The sequence below is a fragment of the Sturnus vulgaris genome, chromosome 6 (genome assembly GCF_052056855.1).
Source record: "Sturnus vulgaris isolate bStuVul1 chromosome 6, bStuVul1.hap1, whole genome shotgun sequence".
In the NCBI taxonomy this organism is placed as follows: Eukaryota; Metazoa; Chordata; class Aves; order Passeriformes; family Sturnidae; genus Sturnus; species Sturnus vulgaris.
In genome coordinates, this window is record NC_142248.1 from 39,468,836 (window position 1) to 39,489,492 (window position 20,657).

Genomic DNA, 20,657 nt, shown 5'->3' on the forward strand with positions numbered 1-20,657 from the left:
TGTAAGGCTTGTAAGAGCTCTTTGTATTCAGAAATCATCTCCAGTTAATATTTACTGCATGGTGTGGCAGGCAGAACAGTGACCTTCCCTGTGCCCCCTCTGCCCTCAGCCTCCCTCGGATGGAGGCAGGTGGGGTGTCCCCTGATGATGAACTTTTCTCCAGTCCCCAGACAACTTCAAAAGCTGCTTGCTGTGATCTAAGAGGTTAATACCAAATACACAATGCAACCCTTGGCAATAAATCTCCACTAACAGGTCTTAATCAAGTACAGAAATGTTCTACCTTTTCTCTGCACTAAAAAGAAACCCACCCAAACAAAACAAAAACCCAAAACACCAAAAAAAGCCCCAAGAGTAAAAAACCAACAAAGAAACAAAACAAAAGAAAAATACAAACAACACAGAAATTCTATAATGTACAACTTTACTGCTGGGGTTTTGGGACTTTTATTGGGTGTTACCCTATATACAAACCATTAAATTTAGTACACTGGGATCCCTCCCAGATTTTCAAGTTGATGTGCATGAAGCCAATTACATGCAATCTTTTGGTATAGGGCATATTAGGCTTTTTGAACACAAACACTCACAGAAGAGTAAATGTAAATAAAAAGGTAATCCATGCAGTCTACCCCATAGTCAGGCAAAGAAAATGAAATTTTTTCTTCACTGCCACTCCCATATAGTCCCCAAACCACCCTGTCTCCCAAATTAGATTCTAGATTGTGCAAGGTTTAAGGTGTGTGCCTGGACAAAGGGAGAGTAAGGAGCATTCTGCATTGCTGTGTGTCTGATGCTTTCTATTATTTAGCAGAAATCATTAACCATTCCTTTGTTAGACCATGCTGACTCTGAAAGCAAGTTCAAGCAAATTCACTGCTGTATCCAGTGTGTTTTACACAAGGGAACTACAGCTGTTTGTGCAGATGCCATTGTACAAGCTCTGAATTTCTAAGGTTAAAGCTATAGCCAGTTGTAAAAATAAGAAACTACATCCAGTGTTTCTTTTATGTTTTTATTTGCCTGAATAAGTTTAAAAATTCCTATGCTGTTCTTGCTACTCCTTGTAAATTTTATCTTCCTATTCCTCCACTTCCCCTGATTTTCCTCCAAGGCTTTGCAGATGAGATGAACCAGAGCTATTTCTCTGTTCAGTTATCTGAGGTATCCTGTGAACAGACTGTGAGCAAACAAGAATGTTGGAGATGTATCAGATATTGCAAATTTTTGTAAAAAATTACCTTCTAGTACAGGACATCATATGTGGGGTTTTTTAGGTTTATGTTGAGGTGCAGCAGAGATACCACCTTGTGTCTTCTAAAGGGAGATGAGTTTCCTGGTTTTCTCTGGAATAATAAGTCAGACCATTTTTGGGGCATAGATGGATCACGATGAGAGTTTTTACTGAATGTCAGAATGGAAAACAATAAACAGATACAATCCATGGATGTTTTGGCATGTTTGTTGTGCTCGGTTTCTCCATCCGTGTTTAAGTGGGACACAGCAGCACTTCTCAGACTCACATCTTGTCGCTGTGCTGGAAATTTGAAGGGATGGGATAGTGTCTGTATTGATCTTTGATAAGCATTGATTTTCATAGCTTGCTGTTTGGAAAGGGCTTTACAGACAGCCCCTTGCAGCTGCTAAAGGGTTTCCTGTGGCATAAACAGGTTTTTTTGACTTAAGTCTTGGTCCATGGGCTGCAAGGAATCACTCCTTGAAGAAAAGCATCACCTCTTGCTTTGAAAGCAAGTTGCTGGGAGCAAATTGCTGTTTGAAAGTATTTGTTGTGTCAGGTTTTAAATAGCTGTTGCCTGAACATCTCTTGTGAGGAGATAACTGACTCACTATCACCAGTTAAACATGACCTAACTGTGCCTGGCAGGGGACTTGCACCACCCTTTCCCCCTGCACTGTGCTGTCTGAAATGCATTTGCATCTGGCCCAGATGCTCTGGTACAGCACAGCTCACGAGCAGTCAGAAAGGTGGGACACATCCTTTCATGGGATCATCAGCACTATTGTGTTCAGGTGCCATCTGTGCCTCTTCAGAGAGCCAAAAACCTACTGACTGCCAAGAGCTGGGAGGTTGCAGTAGGAAAAGACCATCCTTAACTTGCCTGGTCTTCTCCTTGCTTCCTTAGTCACTGGCCTCTCTGGCACAGGAAAGGAGCTCTCTCCTTGAACCCTCCTCTCACTCAGGGGAGTGGAGTTTTCACTGGAACATGAATCACCCAATTTATGTGCTCACCCTTCCCTTCCTCCAAGTATTTCCGTGAGGAATTCTGACCTTGCCTGCATGCTTGCAGGAAGACACTGTTCCTTGTGCTAAAAATGCGTAGCAAAATTAAGTAATTTTTAAATTGGAGTTAGTCATAGTAAGGATTTTTTTGCCAAGCTCATCATCTTCTGTTTCACATGCAAATCTCTCCTCTCATTTGATTAAAAGCACAGTTTCTTTAACCTTCTTTTTAAGTAGGTATTTTCCCTCATTTCCTGTATATATGCCAGACCTGACCAGAGTTCATTGTTATTACTAATGAAACATAATCATGATCATAGTAATAACCATCTTCTTAATTTACACAGCACCACTGGCCAAGCCTCCCAAAGAGTCAGGAAAGGAATTAGGTCTTCTCATTAGGAGTCTAACAAACTGAAGGTGTGACAGGACACATCATAATAACTATAATATCACCAGCCTGGAAAGTGAATAGGTAAGCAGTGTATTAGTTCTGGAGAGCTCATCAAGAGGCATTTTTCATGTTCTCCCCAGGAAAAGAGAGAGGCCATGGAGGAGCAATGTTTGGCATGCTTGTGGGTGGACCTTCAGCACAGCGAGTAGCTAAATGGCCAGCACCCCTGAATTTCAGTGGAAGCCAGACACATAACTGCACTTTGAACTCTTTCCAGGCTGTCTGTTTGGGTGATTAAAGAGCACAGCCACTGCTCTGGCAGGTAAATCCAAGAGCATGTGAAACAGTTCTATTTATTTGTTTGGATTTTTAATTGTGCCCAGATAGGCTCAATGTCCAGAAATGACACTGCAGGGGCTTTGTTCAGTGAATGAATGCTTCTCTCTGCTCAGGGTGGCCTCTTTGTTCCTACATGGCACCTTGTGTACTCCTTGGTTGTTCAGCGATTACACTGCAGGCTTTACACAGACAGCCCAACCTTTGTTACAGTCATTAAAGAGAAATTCCCATGCTGTTTTCTGTAATGCTTTAAGGCAATTTGCAAATTAAAGTCAGAGGAGAATGCAACAGGCTGCTTGCTCAGCAGCCTTAGTGGCAGGAAGCAAAGTGGAGGCCTCCTCTGCCACGTCTGTGCCTCCTCTGTAAAAAACATATTTGCCTGGGGTGTGAGGCTGGGAGCCAGTCCACTTCCAGATTTCCATGGGGTCTGTGTCTCCTCCTTCTCTGCTTTGGCAGCTCTGGTGGTGCTGCTTTATGCCCTCTGGGCACATGTGGCCGTGGGACAGGAGCTATGGAGACAATTAAGAATGACACAGTAAATGAATAATGGGAATATGCTGCACCAAGGTTGGGGCCAGCTTCCCTTCTGTTCTTCAAAAGGGACCTATTCCACTACCCGGAGAAATAACTGCAGCAGTTCTGTCTTTCTTGCTCAAAGTCACCCCTTACCTCTCTGTTCTTCCCCTGCCTTCCTGAACCCAACCCTTTCCTAGAAAATGCTGGCTCCCAGTTTTGCTCCTTGCCAGCATATTGCCTGTCTGCACATTTTTCTCTAGCTAGAGCCAAACTTATTATTCAATCAAAACTCAGCAGGAGTTTCGTTGAATTATTTTAAACTCACTGGGGCAAAAGCTGTGCCTTCCTATTCAACATTGAGATACCATGCATATTGATTATGGCTGAGAGAGAATAAATGAATACATTCATATTGATTGCATTTGTTCTAACTCACTATTAAGCTCACTACAGGGCCCTGGTAGATTTATGGTTTCCTTTTATGACTATTAGCAATAAATCCTTTTTTTTCTTCTCCTTCTCCTCTTTCTTTAAGTAAGCTCATGCTTTAAGTTCTGCAGAATGAATGTGAATGAAAAGAGTAGATTGTACAATGACTTGTAGGAAAGTTTCCTGAGCTGCCTTTAATTTCCCACTCACTTTGAAAAATCTCTTCTTGTCACATGTGAAATCCAAACATTCTTCCCACATGCAGTTCAGATGCTCTGGGCCCCCCAGACAAAAGTTTTGTGCACCAGTGTGCTTTTCCTAATGAGCATGCAATTTCTTCCCTAATATAATTATGACAGATATTACAACTGGGGACCAGATGCAGAGCAATGCTACTTTTCCAGCCTAGGAAACCACAGAAAATTTGCATAATTCCAGGTACATATTGGAAAAATCAGAATTTTAAGCAATATAAGCTTGCTTATTATTTTCTTTTCCAGGGTTCTATTCCATATCACATCTTTACTGCAGGGAATGGCATTGTGAGGCTTAGGCATACTGTGCAGACTTAATTTCCAGCCCTTTGGAGACAGAGATTTTGGTTCATGAGCAGTAATTGAACAATCCAAGTGTATTGTACCTGTACTGCAGCATTAAATTGATGGCACAGAGCTCTGAGCCCTAAGCAAGGCTGACATTTCTGTCTGTCAGCCACACACAACATATTTGAACAGAATTGGCAAAGTGGGGGGAGGAAGAAAAGGGTGAGAAGAGTGACTTCCCAAAGCAGAAAGGAGGCAGATGGACTGACAACAAAAATAGAATGAAAGAGCTAGAGTTTGTGGGACTGAGCAATGGCTCTGGAGAAAGAAATACAAATATTACAGAGTGTAAATATTGATAGGTGTACACAAATTAAAAAAAAAAAAAAGAAAAAAAAGGAGGGGATGGACAAGGTGAAGAGAAAGTTCATACCCAGTATCATGCAAAAGATATCCTGCTGTTGACATCTGCTAGGCTCAGGAGGAGTCTCCCACAGAAAGATGGCAAAATCCCCTCACTCAACACATTTAAAAATAGACTAAACAAACCTCAGTGATCCAGACTCTCACCCCTTTACTCACATGGGCTGTAACTCACTCCAGCAGTCACTTTTCCAAAGCCTGGGAACACTTGCAGAGTTAGAGGGTCTGAGCTGGATGCAAGGCAGAAATCCAGTCCTGGGCATCACAGCAGATATGGATTTGATGAATTATCAGCTCTTTTCATGGCCAGAGCACTGCCTGGGCACATTGGCTGGCTGTATCCCTTCCTGCACAGGCGTGAACTCTAGACAAAAAAGTTAAAGCAAGTATTAAAAAGCTTTGCAGGATCAGGACTTGGAGGCTGCATACAGCAAAATACAGGAATGCTCTGCCTCACTTCATTCGACCTCAGCTGAGCTCTGACAAATGCATGAACTAACCTTCCTCCCTACACAGCTCTGAGTGATGACAGTATCTTTATGATCTTCAAGAGGAAGTTACCATTTGCTGATAAACATCTCCTCTCCAAATGTACTCAGTAAAAAGACACATTCTTTTGTATACATTTAATTACAGGAGAACAGATTTTGTCCAAATAATTAGGTAATTTAAACTGTGCAGTCTTTCTCAGAGAACTATATTTAACTTTCATTTGAATTTAATTTACACATCACAGTGCCCCTAAAGCAGTTCTGTAAGCCAAAACACTGATCAAATATTTTTTAAGTGTCAAATGTTACTTAGTTGTGGATAGCGCTGAATTTGTTTTTAGAGACAACTTCTTTTGATCTGCTGCTATTTTTTGTCTTTTCCATTGTCATGTTCCTCTTCATCAGAGGTTTAATCCATACAACACTGGAGTTTGTAGACAACTGAAGAATTCAAAGAAGATATGTGGGGGAGCCCTTCAAAAGTTTCATAGTATTAAACAAGACACAGATTAGTGTCTTGTCACTACAGCAATTGGAAGGGAAAAAAATACATTTTTGAATTCAAGTATTATTAAAGGATTATAAAATATTTGCATGAAGTAAGAGGGGTGCTGCAAGGGATGATGTTACATCACTGATATAAAACTGCATAGTTTTATGTGGTTTAATGCACCATGTGCCTATTCTGATTTACACAGCTCAGGATCTGGCTCTATATATCTAAATATCTAGCTCTATTTTGTTACATATCTATGTATCTTGCACTGCAGGGACATAGATAATTTTTCTCCTGATTTGCTCTTTCCTATTGTCTCGGACCTGTAAATTACACACATTAGGTTCACAAGCAGTGCAGATAAAGCAAACAGCAAGAGATGGAGTCTCACAGTTTGAATGAATTATAACACTAACTATGATAGGTCTGACCTACATTAAACTAGTTTGCTAAAACAAGATTTCCATGAAGTGGCTTGTATTTCAAGGTTGCCTCTAAGGTTGATTCTTAGTTAAAAAAAAATAGGAATAATTCTAAATGATCATCAGAGTGTTATCAGTCTCTTTGGAACAAGCAAAAGCTGAGAGAGCTCAGAGCCCAGCCATAAAAACAATAGAGCTGTAAGAATTTTCCTGCAGTAGCATCTCCCTCTGGGTGACAGCAGTTGAAAGTACTTACGATGATTATGATTAATTTCATTAGTGCTTGATTCACTTTAATACTTTTCTCCCTCTATCTCTGAATACAGATAATTTTTCCCTGCAAGTAAATCCAGGGTGACAGTTTAATAGGCTCAGACATACTTAGATCCGAAATGAGACTGTAATATTAATATACTATTGACCAGTTATGGATTAAGCAAACTGAGGCCACACTTAAGTAAATGATTTCAGAGGGACAAGTTAATGTGCTAAGTGGTTCACAGGCAATGATTAAAAATATTTTTCATTTACTTGGAAATTAATAGGTTTCTTTAATTAATCTAATAAAGTCAGCCTATAGTATGTTACAAATTTGTTGTATGCTTAAACGAAAGATGACAACTTGGTGAATCTGGAAAGCCCAGGGTTGCTTACAAAGGAAAGGAATCAGTCATGGATAAAGCCAGCCCCGCAGATGGCCAGAGCTTCCAACAGGACATCATCTTCCACAAGTATTGATGCATTTATTCACTGTGTGAAGAGCATTATAAATCTAGAAATTAAAAAGTAAACATCATCCAAATCCTATCTATGAATTTAAGAGTCATCTAAGTGTCTTTGGGGATTATTAGTGCCTAGCCACAACTGTATCTACTCAAATGAGCTTTTTTTCCTCCATCAGACTTTCATCTTTCAAATCCAATTGGAAAAGCAATTTAAAAAAATTGACTGCAACAAATTTTTTGCAAGAAAAGCAGCCTATATGCCAAGAAGTGCGTAAGTGTTGCAGAAGGAAAAGAAGCAACAGGATGATGAAATCAGCTAAAAACTTTGCATGAGTTTGATTTGCCCAGAAGATGCTCAGATAATATGGTTATCTGAAAAGTATTAATAGCCCATCACCGCCAACTTTATGCTGCAGAGATTAATTTAAAAGATAGTGCCTCATTAATAGTCTTATGGTGGTTTGTATTGCAAAAGCACTGAGAGACTCCATCTGTTGAATATTTTACATGTGTCAACATGGGATCATCCTGGCCCCAGAGCCATATAAACGCAGAAAATGTCTCTATTTGTGCCCTGGGTGGTGATTAGGGAGTTACACAGAACTCACTACTCAGAATTCACTGCTCTGAATTTGCAGTAGATGATGGAGTGACCGAAGTTCAAGGTCTCACCCTGAACTCTGTGTTGCGTGTTCACCTCAGTGAACCCAGCTGCAATTCCTCTGCTGGAAAGCTGCACTATTTCCAGAGCAAAGGTAGGGCTAGCCAACCTGCCTTCATCAAATCCCACACTGCTGATTACTTTCTGTTTAGCAAATCAAAACAGAAGGATTTGTTATCTTTTGACCCCTTTTCTCCCCATCCTATCATGCAATCACACTTTAAGGATCCCTTCTCATCTGAGAGGGCTACCATTGTACAATTCTGAAAATCAGAAGCTCATGGGTTTGACCACTACAAAGCCCAACAAAAGGACAGAACAGGGGTCAAAGATTTCACCTTCTTCATCTCTCCACTTTTATGTTTTTATCCTAATTACTCCAAGATAGGAACATTTCTGTCTGGTTTTCCCAGCAGTTTTCACACACATATACCCATGGGGGAGATGCTTCTTTTGCCTGTCCCAGCTGTTCATCAGAAAACCACATGAGTTAAGGAAAATGGGTGTCTTCCTCCAGCTCACTGTGGGTCAGTAATTATCAACAATGTAAGACCAGCAAATTTCCACTTCCCTGGCAGAAGCTACCACATCCTCACTGACCTGGCAGCAATGAGGAATGTCTGACAGAAGGATGCACTGGTGTGTACAATACAGATTTGTTGCAGGAGGGAAAGAAAAGGAGAAATGGATGTTTGCCTCAGGTCTCCATGTTAGAAGTTCTTGCAAAACTAAGCTCTAGCTATTCTTTACACTCATCCCTCTTGCCCCAGGAACATTTGCTTTGGAAAGCTTTCAAAGTTTTCCTTCCAAGCTAGTTTGGAGAAAAAAAATGATATTGCTACCAGAGTTGAGAAAAACGTTTTGGACTCATTCCATTCACCATGTATGTGGATGTGTCTGTGTGCGTTTGTGTGGTAGGCGGGGAGGGAGGAGAGGGAAGTACTTTCAACTTGCCGATGGGTTTTCCAGTGGGTGGAAAAGGCATTTGAAATCCATGGAGCCAGGTTGGGTTACAGCTGCTGAGGATCTGGGGCAGGCAGCTGCAATGCTGTGCGGGGCTGTGGTTTGGAGAAACCTGAACAGAGCTGTACAGAAGGAAAAGCTGAAAGAGATGTTTGATAGCCGGACCTGTTTCTTTCATGTGTGAAGGACAGCTGTGCAGCTGTGAGGAGCAATGCCTGGATGCCTGCAAATTCATCGGATATGTGCAGTTTCTCTCTCTTTTGTGGGTCAGATCAGAGTGATTGCCTTCTCTGAATGTTTGCGGTGAGTTTTATCTGAGGCGTGTCTGCTCCTTTGCATTTGCAGCTGAGGGTGGCAAATAAAATGGCTAAATATTGCTGTAGGCAGTTCTGTCACCAAGTCTGGATTGAGGCAGACTGTGAGAAACCTTGAAAAGCCACTCTTCTGAAGCAGACCACAGGTAGACAAGGTTTGCTGCAGGCAGACTTTGTAAGTGTGCCTTCCCTTTCGGAAAAAAAAAAGAGAGTCACAGTATGTTAGTTCCTTTGTGTCTGAAATAAAATGAAATTGAGCAGCTTTGCATTCCTGTGTGTACAAACAGGGCTACAGTGAAAAGGAATTATCATTAAAGTTAACTTCATGGTAGTGGTTCTTCAAACCTTTTACTTCAAGTGGTTGCCTCCTGAATGCATTAAGGTTGAAAGACATCACTTGATTGCCAGAAGCATGGAAGTCAATCAATCAGTGGCATGCAAAAGACTCATGAAGGGGAGACAACTCTTATTTCAAGTTTTCTGGAAAGGAGAAAATTCTGGATTAGAGTCCTAATGAGAGCTGTGGGGCTTCAGCAACAAAAAGGTGAAAACTGTGTTAAATACCATTTCTCATTCCTTGTCATCCCATTCGCCTCTCCTGAAAGCCATGGTGGTAGAATAAGGAGAGAGAAAAGGTGAGACTGAAGGCTTTGTTCACAGCTCTGCTACTGAGCTACATGTGGATTTCAACAAATCTTTATACGTAAGAGAATCTTTCCACAGAATTGGTACCTCTCTTAGACAGGGCTCTCCCTTTTCAGTATGATATTTATCTAGCATAATTTCTCCATAACTATTCTTAGATACATCATGTCTCTTAGAATAAGTATGCTTTATTAAAGATATCATACTATTGTTTTATAAAAGAAATATGCAGAAAATGAAAGCTCCAAATTCGGTGTAATTTACTTCAGGTGATGATTTGGCCTTAACCATAAACTCTGTATCCTTTGTTCAAATTTGGTCAGAAAGAAAAGATATGGCTTGCTCAGCCCCATCTGACATGGAAAGTCTCTCAGTTCCTCATCAGCCCAGGAATCCAGGCTTTAGTAATGCCTGGGATTTGATTATGCTCACATGACTCATTTCTGAGAGGAGCTGGCAAACTTTGTTTTGCTTCAGTTATTGGTTTCTAAGGCTATGAAAGGTCAGGATAAGCCATCCATAAATGCAGCAGCGATTAAAACCTCACTTAGCTTATTGCACAGTATGTAATTGTTCATCCTATGTCACATAATAAAATCTGATGGAGATAACTGCCTGGTGATCCTTTCATTTAAAGGAACAGTCATGCACTACACCTACTGCTACCTACATGCACATCAGTGCTGTTTCTGTTAACATAATAGCTGTGCATTAAGCAGGGGATATATTACACCTGAATGGTGTCGTGGTCTGTCACTCTGCTATTGCTAACTTTGTCTTATAGTTCTCATCAGCACAATAAAGAAGAGCAAATAGTCTATCTGATGATGATATCCTTAAAAGATGGCTGATGACACTGCCTTTGTGACTTACAGGTTCGCCTATTTGTGAGCAAAGCTGAGAAATATCATCCAAGCATTTAGAGCTCCCATTTTCCTAACAGCTCAGCTTTCCATTACTGCCAAAAAATAGGAGCCAATTTTCCAAAGAGCTCCATATAGAGAGTGTTCCTGACGTAGCATTGGCTCGAAAATGTGGCTATAGTAATTGTGTTAGGAGCGATGCTGAATGGATTTAGAAAAGCTGGGTGTGCCCAGAACACTGCTAAAAGTCTGCCACTGTGATACTCCAGTGCTATCACCTCTAAAACAGGTGTCACTACTGTACAATTCATTCCTTCTCCATGTCCTGTGTGCTTCCAGTCAAACCTGGCACTGTATTTGCTCTCCACACACCCTCTGGAACTGCCTGCCCCCTCCCAAGTGAACTGGAATCCAGCTTCCCTAAGCCTTCAATTGCTGTACAGATTATCACAGCCATAATCTGCCTCTTCTCTTTGTGTCTTTAGCAAGACAGTCTGTGAATGCAGAAGCTCAACACTGCAGAAAGAAATCTGCCTCTTTTGTTTCCTGGACTCCTGACTTAGTCTGCACTCTGCCAAAGCCAGTTACCAGCATGGCAGCTGATAAATACAGAACAGGCTGCTTTTCTCTCACTGTATGTACCCTGAACCTGGAAATGTAGCCTTTACTACTTAAAGCCCTCTCTTTAGACAAATTCTCTTAAATAGTCAGAGCTAATGCAACTGCTACTGTGTGCCCACCTTTTAAAAGTTCATTCCCTCTGCTTGCTTTGCAGTTACCACTTGTGCTGCCAAAAACCACAGGGCAGGGTACACCAGGGAAAGGAAGCCAAAAGAGAAGCTGCCAGCGCTGCCAAAGCAGCTCTTAGACAGAAGACAAACTGCTCTCCTTGCTGGGGTTTGGAGCAGGGAAGGTGCTCTGTCAAATCCTATCTTATAAGTTACCTATTTTAGTAACCCTATCTTAGTAAGTGGCTGATGACTCGTAGGGCAGGGGAGTTTTTTGTCTAAAGTTTGACTTGGTTTGCTTTAAGCACTGTTCTCCTCAGAGTGTGCCACCTTTTATTCAGTTTTCCCATGGAGACATCTGCCTACAGCCTCCTTTCTTCCCTCCTCACAGGTGTGTACCAAGCCTGATATTCTGTGTAGTCTGGAAGAAGACCTTTTGTCATCCTCAATCAAACCAAATGAATCAGCAGATCTCTAACTAAACAGGTGAGAACCCAAGATGCCCTCAAAAGAAGTATAAATGTTCTGCAAAGTCCTTTGTTGGTTATTTCTGCTGTACTCCAGAGTAAATATAAGTACTGGCACCTTGGTCAAGAAGATGGTGTCTACCTCCTACCTGTGCTTGGTAGGAGTTACAAAAACACAGCTTTCTCAGTTCCAAAATCCCCCACCCTGCAGGCCTTAGTTCAGCTAAGCATTCTCAAAACACACCTACCACTCTGCTACAGAGAGCTGACAATTCAAAACCACCTTTTCATAATATGCTGATGTTAGGAAACTTTGCAGGAGGGCAGAAAACAGTTATGGGGTTCCTTGAAGAGCAAGCAAAGGAAAGTACAACTCTGGGAAAGCAAGTAAGGCTGTCATAAGGGAGAGAAAAGACTTCTGCCTTGGTCCTAGTCTCCAGAAAATTTAGGGAGCAGGAGCTGGAAGTCAGCTCCCACTCTGCTTGCCCTAGTCCCAGGTTTGGGCTTCCTCTGGTTTATTGTCCTGTGCCATGGCTTAATCACAGGGCAGGCAATATTACTAAATATCCATTCTGCTTCCTGTACCCCTAAATTTCTGACTTGGATGATTAAACAGGAGGAGGATTAAAGGATTTAAGTCACAGAGCCATCCAAACCTCAGCTCTGGTCAAGGTCTTTCTGCCTTTTGGAAGTGTAATGCCTTGCATACACCTCAGCTGACCTGGCTAATGTTTTCCTGTTAGTCCTGTTTCTCTGGGCATTTTATCATGAAGCCTAGGTTCCTACCTTAGTTTTAACCCAGAGTTACTGCTTCATGCTCTCTCGTTGCCTTCAATACCCCTTGATGAGTGCTGAGGTGAGCAGCAGCTGTGCACGGAGCACAGGGGCAGCAGCTACAGCTGTTATAAAAGGGTAGCTCAGGTGAGCAGCTGATGGCAAAGAGCAGCAGAGCATCTTTGAACTACTGCTGGAGCCTGAAGGAAAGGCAAGCCCGGAGTGGAAACAAAACCTGCAGTGGTGAACACACCACAGGAAAAGAACCTGCAAGATCTAATTAAACTTAGGGGCCAAAGTGAGATTTGAAGGAAGAATGGACATCTGGGGCAGGGAGTGTCAAAAAGAAAGAAGATCAAGAAAATCATCAGTTATCAGGAAGAAGTTTTGGCTCATTAGATCAGTTGCAATTTTAAACATCCCTCTCCATCACAAAAACAGAGGAAAACAGATCAGAGAGCCTTCTATTTTGGCAGCACGTGCTGTCTCTGAAGAGGCAGATGCTGCCAAAATATCAGTCTCTTATCCTCTTTCTTTTGTTTTTCTGATGGATTGAATTAAATCTGGGGTTTAACACAGGTGTCCTTACCAGGATTCTCTGCTGACCATTTCATGCAGCCTGGGTTTGCAATCGCATTTTTTACCAAACTCCTTATTGCATAACCTGGCAAATGTCCTTTTCTACCACAACTGAGCTAAAGGATATGTATGAACGTTTCTGAAGTTCAGCAGAAGAGATTGGCAGAATGTACAGAACTGGCAGCAAACTACCTTTTTTACCCCAAACCCTCCTCAGCAGTGTGTGGTGTGTTCAGGACCTGCATTCAGTGGGAGCATGGGTGAGCCTCTTTCTTTGGGGATGTGTCTTTATACAACTGACCCGAGGCTGCACGAGGAGCCCAGTCAGGGCTGATGTTGGACAGAGTTCTCCAGACTGCCTGAGCTGAGCTCCTCCTTCTGTGCTTGCTTCCCTGGCTTCAAAAGGATGCTAAAAACATGGGCTACTTTTCCAAAGTAATGTAGTTGCTGAAAGCTTGAGTTAGAACCTTTTCAAATCCGTGTCTTTAAACATTTAATACCAAGTTTTGGTTATATAATATACAACAGCAGAGACCTTTTTTTTTCTCCTGCAGCTGGGATAGGTGAACAGGCTATAGTGCAATATTTAACCTAAAATACTCCTTTCTGTTGAGCTGGCTACACCTCCAGAATGACTATTTATGCAATTCAGAAATTTCCTGATGTTTGAATTTGCCATGAAAGAACCTGGAAGTGAGGGGGAGTGGGAGAAGTGGTGGTGGGGAGTGAAGAGGCAGGCATCACTTGATAAAAGTAAAAAAAATTCTGTTCTGAAAAGAATAAGAAACTCCTTGTCCTTTTTAGGTATAAAAGAAATCCCACATACTTAATCTGAGACACTATGGTATCATTTGAAACAGTGGATATTGAAGCAGACGTAATATTTGCACTAGGCTGTGAAATAAATAGGCATTTGAAACTGTGTTAGGATGTGAATTTCCATAGTGCCTTGAGGGATGTAATTTTTGCATTATGTGAGCAGTTTGGATGAGAAGACCACGCAGTGAAGCTGAACAGCTGTATCCTGCCCACACATTGTGAAGTGAGGGAGAGGCTGGAAGCCCGAGGGAATCCTTATAAGACACCGTGTCCCTGAAGTTTTTCAACAAAGAGGTTGTGTGGGGATGTGCTGTCTAGAAACGAGCTTAAGGGACTATTCCCCTTCCCTGCACCACGCAATGTAGCATAAACACCAGCTTCTGTCTACATGCATTTGTTTATTTATTTTGACATAAAATACTGCCTGTTGCTTTGAAGTCCTGGGAGTGATTGGTTTCATGCCTATTTCATATCTACTTGGGTTTTACTGCTAAAGGAGTGACACCAGGCCAGGAGGCAGCCACAGGTTGCTGGAGCTGTGCAGTGGCACCAGGTCCCTCCTGTCCTCCTTGGGAGAGCTGAGGGGCTGGTGGGGAGCCAGGTCCCTGAGCCCCACTCCAGCAAACTGACCTCCTATTGACTGCTCTTCTTAGTGGAAACCTCAGGAGAAGGGAAGCAAAGTTCCTGGCACCTCTTAGGGCTTGGGATAGATTTGTCACTGTGCATCAGCAGATTTGAGTTTAAAGACTCTGAGGAGTCTGCACTCCTTGTGTGCTGCTTGTGTAATTGGAGGATCATTTTTAAACTAGGTGATAGATAAGCTTCCTGTCATTTGCAAAGGCGACTTCTCTGTGGAAGAAACAACCACAACAGCAAAAACAACAAAAGACAAGATTCTCTGAATTATTTAGAGTTGCCAAAGGTGTTGAGATAGGAGCTAATTAAAAAAAAACCTATCTGCAATGCAATGCCATAAAAGAATAATAAAATTCAAATCTCATTTGTTCCACTTCATGTTCCTCGTATGCATAAACCTCTATAAAAGGCAGCATCTGTGTTCACATTGTATGCTGAAAAGATATCACACAACGACTAATTCAATTGACATTTTTAACTGTTCATTGTACCATATATTTCCATTTACTAGATTCTTTAAGTCTTTTTAAGTGCATCATGTATGGAACAGGATAAAATAAGATAGAGCCGTTTACTTCCATAATGAGATTGGTGGTGGGAAATGATAGAGCATTGAGCTGTCAATTTGAGCACCAGCCATACTTGCAGGATTTAAAATAGTATTTGAAGCTTTTCTACCAGCCAGTGATTGTATTTATGTTGTGCTAGTTATGTGGATTAGTGTTGCAAAGGAAAGCATGATGGAGTATTATCTAATTTGAACCAACAATTTAGAGATCACTCATCTGTTATGATTTGGAACGAGAATATTATAATATCAACAATGCCCACAACTAATAATAACATATTTAGCTTTGGTGACAAAACCTAGGTTTTCTTTTAATTTTCAGTCGGAGGTGTTTTTAATTGTTTAAATATGCCAAGATGCTTATCTAATGCAAATAAGAGGTCTGGGTTCCTTTTTTACTGTTGGGTTCTTTTGCTGGTGGAGTTTGAGGTTTGGGTGTTTTCTTTATGCTTATAGCTACAAGGTAATCTTTTCTTCTGACTCTTGTTCCACATGGCAAATTCACAATGAAATCAATAGGAATGATTGGTTTTTAGATCCACTGTAGGATTGGCTACAAGCATACAAATGAAGCTGGAGAACAAAGTCACCTGAGCTCTCTTATGAGGGTGAAATGCAAACACATAAGCTCAGAAGTGGCCTCACTGTCTCCTTTGCTCTTTCTCTGTTGCCCCTAGGCGAAAGGAGGAAAAATCTCCAGCAGTACCTGCAGCTCAGGGCCAGCCCAGGTTTTGCAGCCCTATGGAACAAAAGGTTTTCAAAGAAACATTTTGTCACCCTAGGAAGAAAAGGAGGCTTTATAGTAAATGCAGTGATTTTATGGGCAGAAAAAAAACCTCTGAAACATCCTTTATGGTGAAAATAAAAGTGATTCTTTTTGGGTTTATATTTACTTTTTTTAACTGAATAAAGAGGGCATCTTTCCCATCTTTTTTTATTCTCCCAAAACAGGGGCAGGTTTAAAAAACAAAGAAGCAACCCAGAAAGTAAATTTGAAAGATGCTCACACTCCTCTGCTCAAGCCTGAAGTGAACAGTGTAAGTTTGGTGTGGAAATAAAAATACCCGGAGCGTCTCTGCAGTGGTGGGCAGGTGCTGGAGCACAGGGAAGAGCTCCTGTCCCATTCAAACACCTGTGCAGCGGCTGAGCAGCTTCCTTGGGAGCGCTGAACTCGCTCCCCGCTGCCTTCCAGGAGCTGCAGGGACAGCCCAGCCCAGCCCTGGTTCATGGTGTGTCTGCTCCGGGAGCTGCAGGGACAGCCAGCCCAGCCCTGGTTCATGGTGTGTCTGCTCCGGGAGCTGCAGGGACAGCCAGCCCAGCCCAGCCCAGCCCAGCCCAGCCCAGCCCAGCCGCTCTCCGGCCCCTCGGAGAGGTCAGGGCGAGAAGAGCTGAGAGGGACAGGGGGCAGCTGGGCCGGGGAATTGCGGGCTGTGCTCTGCAGAACTCATCCAAAAACCAGCCTGGAGCCGGGTGGGGACGGGAGAGCAGAACCCACTGCCAGGGACAGGGGAGAGCAAAATTCGCTGCCTGGGGATAGGAGAGAGCAGAATTCACTGCCAGGGACAGGGGAGAGCAGAATTCACTGCCAGGGGACAGGGGAGAGCAGAAGCCAGTGCCAGGGCAGTGCCGAGCCCAGGGGCTGTGTGTCCATGGCAAAGCACGCTGCTGCCTTGCCAGGGAAGGTGACCCCCGTGGTCCTTGTCACACCGGGTCAGGACAGCAGAGCTGAGCTCCCTGCTGCAGGACCTGGTCATTAAACAACATCGTGTCTCCCAGCAAACCGCTCACTTCTGTTGGAGAATTGGTTGGCAGAGCTGTGACTGTCTCTGCTTTTTCTTAGGGACTTTGGGAATGACCTTACTCTTTGCTGTCGGCTTGGCAGAGCAGGTCTCTGCATCTATTACTGAACCTGAATCATATTAAACCTAATCTAGGTGATCCTAATAGCCTTTTCTGGCCTTAGAATCTGTGAAATGTATTAATCTCTGCTAGATGAAATAATATTTTATGGACTAATATATTAATGACTCTTTCTTTAAATATTTTAACACCTAAAACTGGCAGTCTCTGTCACTTTCATTTCATTTTATATTTCCCAGAATAATAAAAAAAAGGTGTATATTCAATCTCCACAGAAAACCACTCTTAGGAATTTTTCTCTCTCCCCCTTTTTTCTTCACCCTCCTGGGACTCGCCAGCTCAGCTGGCCATGATTTTTGATAGCTGTTGGATTCTATTTGCAAGCACTGCAGGCCTTTGAACTTCTGTGTGCATAAACTAGTTTCTCAGCCACTTACTTACTTAGCTTCTCATGATTATTTCTGGGAGAAGGTGAATCGCTTCTTCCCAAAGATGCAGCTGTTGGCCAAAGCATATTCCATTAAATTTACTTAGCACTAAGCCATTACTACTGTTCTTGGCAAGCCTCTTTCCTTCTAAATCAATTATATTTGACTTGTACAGTGAAACCATGAGGAATGAACAAGCACATTTGCAATCCCCACCACCAGTGAAACCACCACAAGGTAAACACACATAATGTACACAAACACACACAGGCACACACACTGATTCTTGCCAAAACAAAGGAAGCTGATCCTAGGTTGAATATAAAATCAGACTGAAAACAGTTTTAGCTTCATTAATTCCAGCCTCTTGCTTACTGGGATTTGCCAGTCTCTGGCAGACCCAGATACAGATGATCTGAAGATACTGGAAAAGCTGAACTCATGTTTCTAAAGTCCAGAAATAAGCTGGAAATAAAAACAATAATGCCTTGAAAATCTGCTTATGTTGTGTTTCCAGTTTAGTTTTAGCATTGCTTAGGGAGCTGAATAACAGCCCACGAATAAATAATCCACATTTTGGGGTGCCTTTTTGATCTTCCCACTGCTGCAAGTGATACACTTTGGCATCCCAGCCCAAGCTGATCAGAGGACAGCAAGCATTTCTTGAGGTTTTGAGACCTGTTTTCTTTCCACATTAGAGGAAAGAAAGCTAAAATAGAGGTGAGTTGGAGGAGGGCTCCTGAATATGAATATGTCTGACTGATCTGAAAGGATCAGATGAAGGAAGGAAAGTGGGTGAAAGGGAAGAGCACCTGGACCATGTTCTGCCCTACCAAGTGCAGGTGTCCCCATGTTTGGTCCTGGAGGAGAGACTCACACCCTGGCCTGCTGACAAGCACTCAGTCCACTCTGGACTTGACCACTTTCCAAGGGATGCTTTGGTGGTAACTTTTCACCAGGCATAATTACAGTTCCCACAGTGCCTGTGATTGATACCACTATAAAACTTTCTGAGCTTGCTACCTTTGGGGATTTTTTCCCTTTCTTTCTGTGTAATCCACCCTTCTGCTGTCCTGAGTGATAGATACACTGTCATGCAGAGCTCAGAGGTGATTTTGTTCAGAAGCCATTACAATGACACACCACTCACCAGAGAATGACAAGCACTTTTATCTCACTCTTGTTCTTGGAACCATGGTGCTTCTCTTTTTCCCCCCCTTTAGTCAATCATAGCTATCCATGGGATTATGTACACTGAAGCAGGATTCCAGATCTTCTCAACTCTTGTGCTCATGCTAACAGCTAACACAGTTATACATTGTTTACATATGTAATGAATGGGGTTTTTATGTTACATGAAATTACTTCAAATTACTTACAAATTACTTCAGCAGGGCTGATTAAAAACTGCTCTTCCTTCCAAGCTCTAATTCTTCTGCTGCTGGTGTCCCAGCTGTGTTTGAATGCTGCAGGTTCTGATTCCCTCAGACAGGAGAGAGCTTTGAACTGAGGTCCTCTACGTTGCATTTAGCTGGTGTTTTAACCTGGAAGATTGAGAACAAGAAGAGGATGGCATTTCCTTCTGGTCCCTGCAGATAAATCCCTCTACCCCGGACAGCATACTGCCTTTTTTGTTCCTCTTTCTTCTTTGTCATCTGAATCTCCTCATCCATTTTGGGAGGAGGTCTAAGATGGTGAATGAGAAGTGGGTGGGTGACTAAAATATCAAACTATTCCTGGTTTGCCACTATGTATATGTCTTTTTACCCAGTTCTCCATCCATAGCAGACCAGCTGGGGCTGGGGGAGGAGAGGGACTGGTGGGAGGGAGGGCTGTCTGTCTGTCTGGGAAGCTGCATTTACCCTTTTCAGGAAATGAAACAAAAAAAATAAGATCAAGTGGGTCTCATTGGCGTGTACCTGATTGTAACCTGCAAACACGGCAATGGGGTTGATTGATCTCAAATCCAGTTACATGTCTCCCCAGAAATATAGAAGACTGAAGAAAATATTATTAGTTACCAACAGAAATAGCAGCAGGCAGATTATTTTTTGACAAACAATGATTTCATGCTTTGTTGAAGCAAAAGAGAAGAAAAAAAGGGAAGTCAAAGCATGAGGGGGAAGAATGAAAATGCCAAGACTGAGGAAATGCTATAAATTAACAAAATATTGATCAAAAGCATTAGTTCCTGACAGACTTTAGGAAGCCACTACTACTTAGATGCTAGAACACTCTTTTTTGGGGAGCTGCATGACAGCTAAGCTTTTCCAGATATCAGGGAGTTCCCATGCTTTATATTTCTTCAGAGACACAGGGGTTGGCCACTATTTTTTTCTGTCTCTCAGCACCAATTGGTGGCAGATAGAGCAGGGTTTTACTGGAGCTGATGTGGTGTGAGCCTCACATCCCAGGAAGGAAAAGCCACCAGCACCAAACTGGTGCTGTCCTCTTGACAGGAGCAAACCAAGCCAAGACTTGGCATAAACATCAGACCTTTTCTGCCACACCTTGGCCTTAGGCTCAGGGGAGTTTGGGTCTGGCAGCTCACCAGAGGGAACAGGATGGCTGAGAAACACTTTTGAAAGCTGAAAGTTACAACCTGACAGTGAAAGTCCTGTTATTCTTGCCTGACTTGTGGTTTGTGAATGGCTCAATGTCCCATCAAGCCCTTTTTACTCCAGCTCAAAATAGCACAGGCAAGTCTGCTAATAGTTTCGATAGCAGCAATTTTCAAAGCCTCAGCCACAATACAAACTGAGGGCCTGATCCAGAGATAATGGAAGTGTTTCCCTGAATTGAATCTGAGCCTAAAATGGCAGAGCCAGAAAGGGAAAAAAATAAACTCTATGGAAGTGACTAGAAATATATTGAAAATGAGTTCTGGAGGCAGCTCAGTCCAGCTGTGCATGGCATTTCCCTGCCTTTGGCAGTGTGGCTGCAGGAGCACCAGGCTGAGGGTTATTATGGGATGAGAGCTCTAAGCTGCCCCTCTCCTCATCAAGGGTGAGCACCAGCAGCAGCCCTGTGCTCCAGGCACACTCCCACTGCCCCTTTACAGTGACAGCTGTCAGTGAGATGGAGCCGTGCTCAGACAGCAAAAATCTGTTTTTCTCCCCCTGTAAAACTGCTGCCTCTTTGCCTGTCTGCTTGCTTAATGGCTTTTTTTCCCCCTCCATCAGGAGTAGGTACAGCAGTGAGCAAACTTTGGGATTGCTGTTAACCCATATAGATTACTTGCTTATTTTTCCCACCAGGCTCAGAAAGCTGATTAATTTTAGATGGACTAAGGCTGATTCAAAGCCTGCTGAAATCTGTAATAAATCACTACAA

At 42.5% G+C, this 20,657-nt stretch overlaps 1 long non-coding RNA gene across 1 annotated transcript; it reads right to left on the reverse strand.

Moving 5' to 3' along the window:
* Positions 1–417: 417 nt before the first annotated feature.
* On the reverse strand, positions 418–18,928 carry LOC106850513 (uncharacterized). The gene is made up of 3 exons (XR_015804342.1): positions 18,704–18,928; positions 5,045–5,249; positions 418–3,484 (listed from the first exon to the last, which is right to left on the reverse strand). It is a non-coding gene; the product is annotated as an uncharacterized LOC106850513 (long non-coding RNA).
* Positions 18,929–20,657: the final 1,729 nt, after the last annotated feature.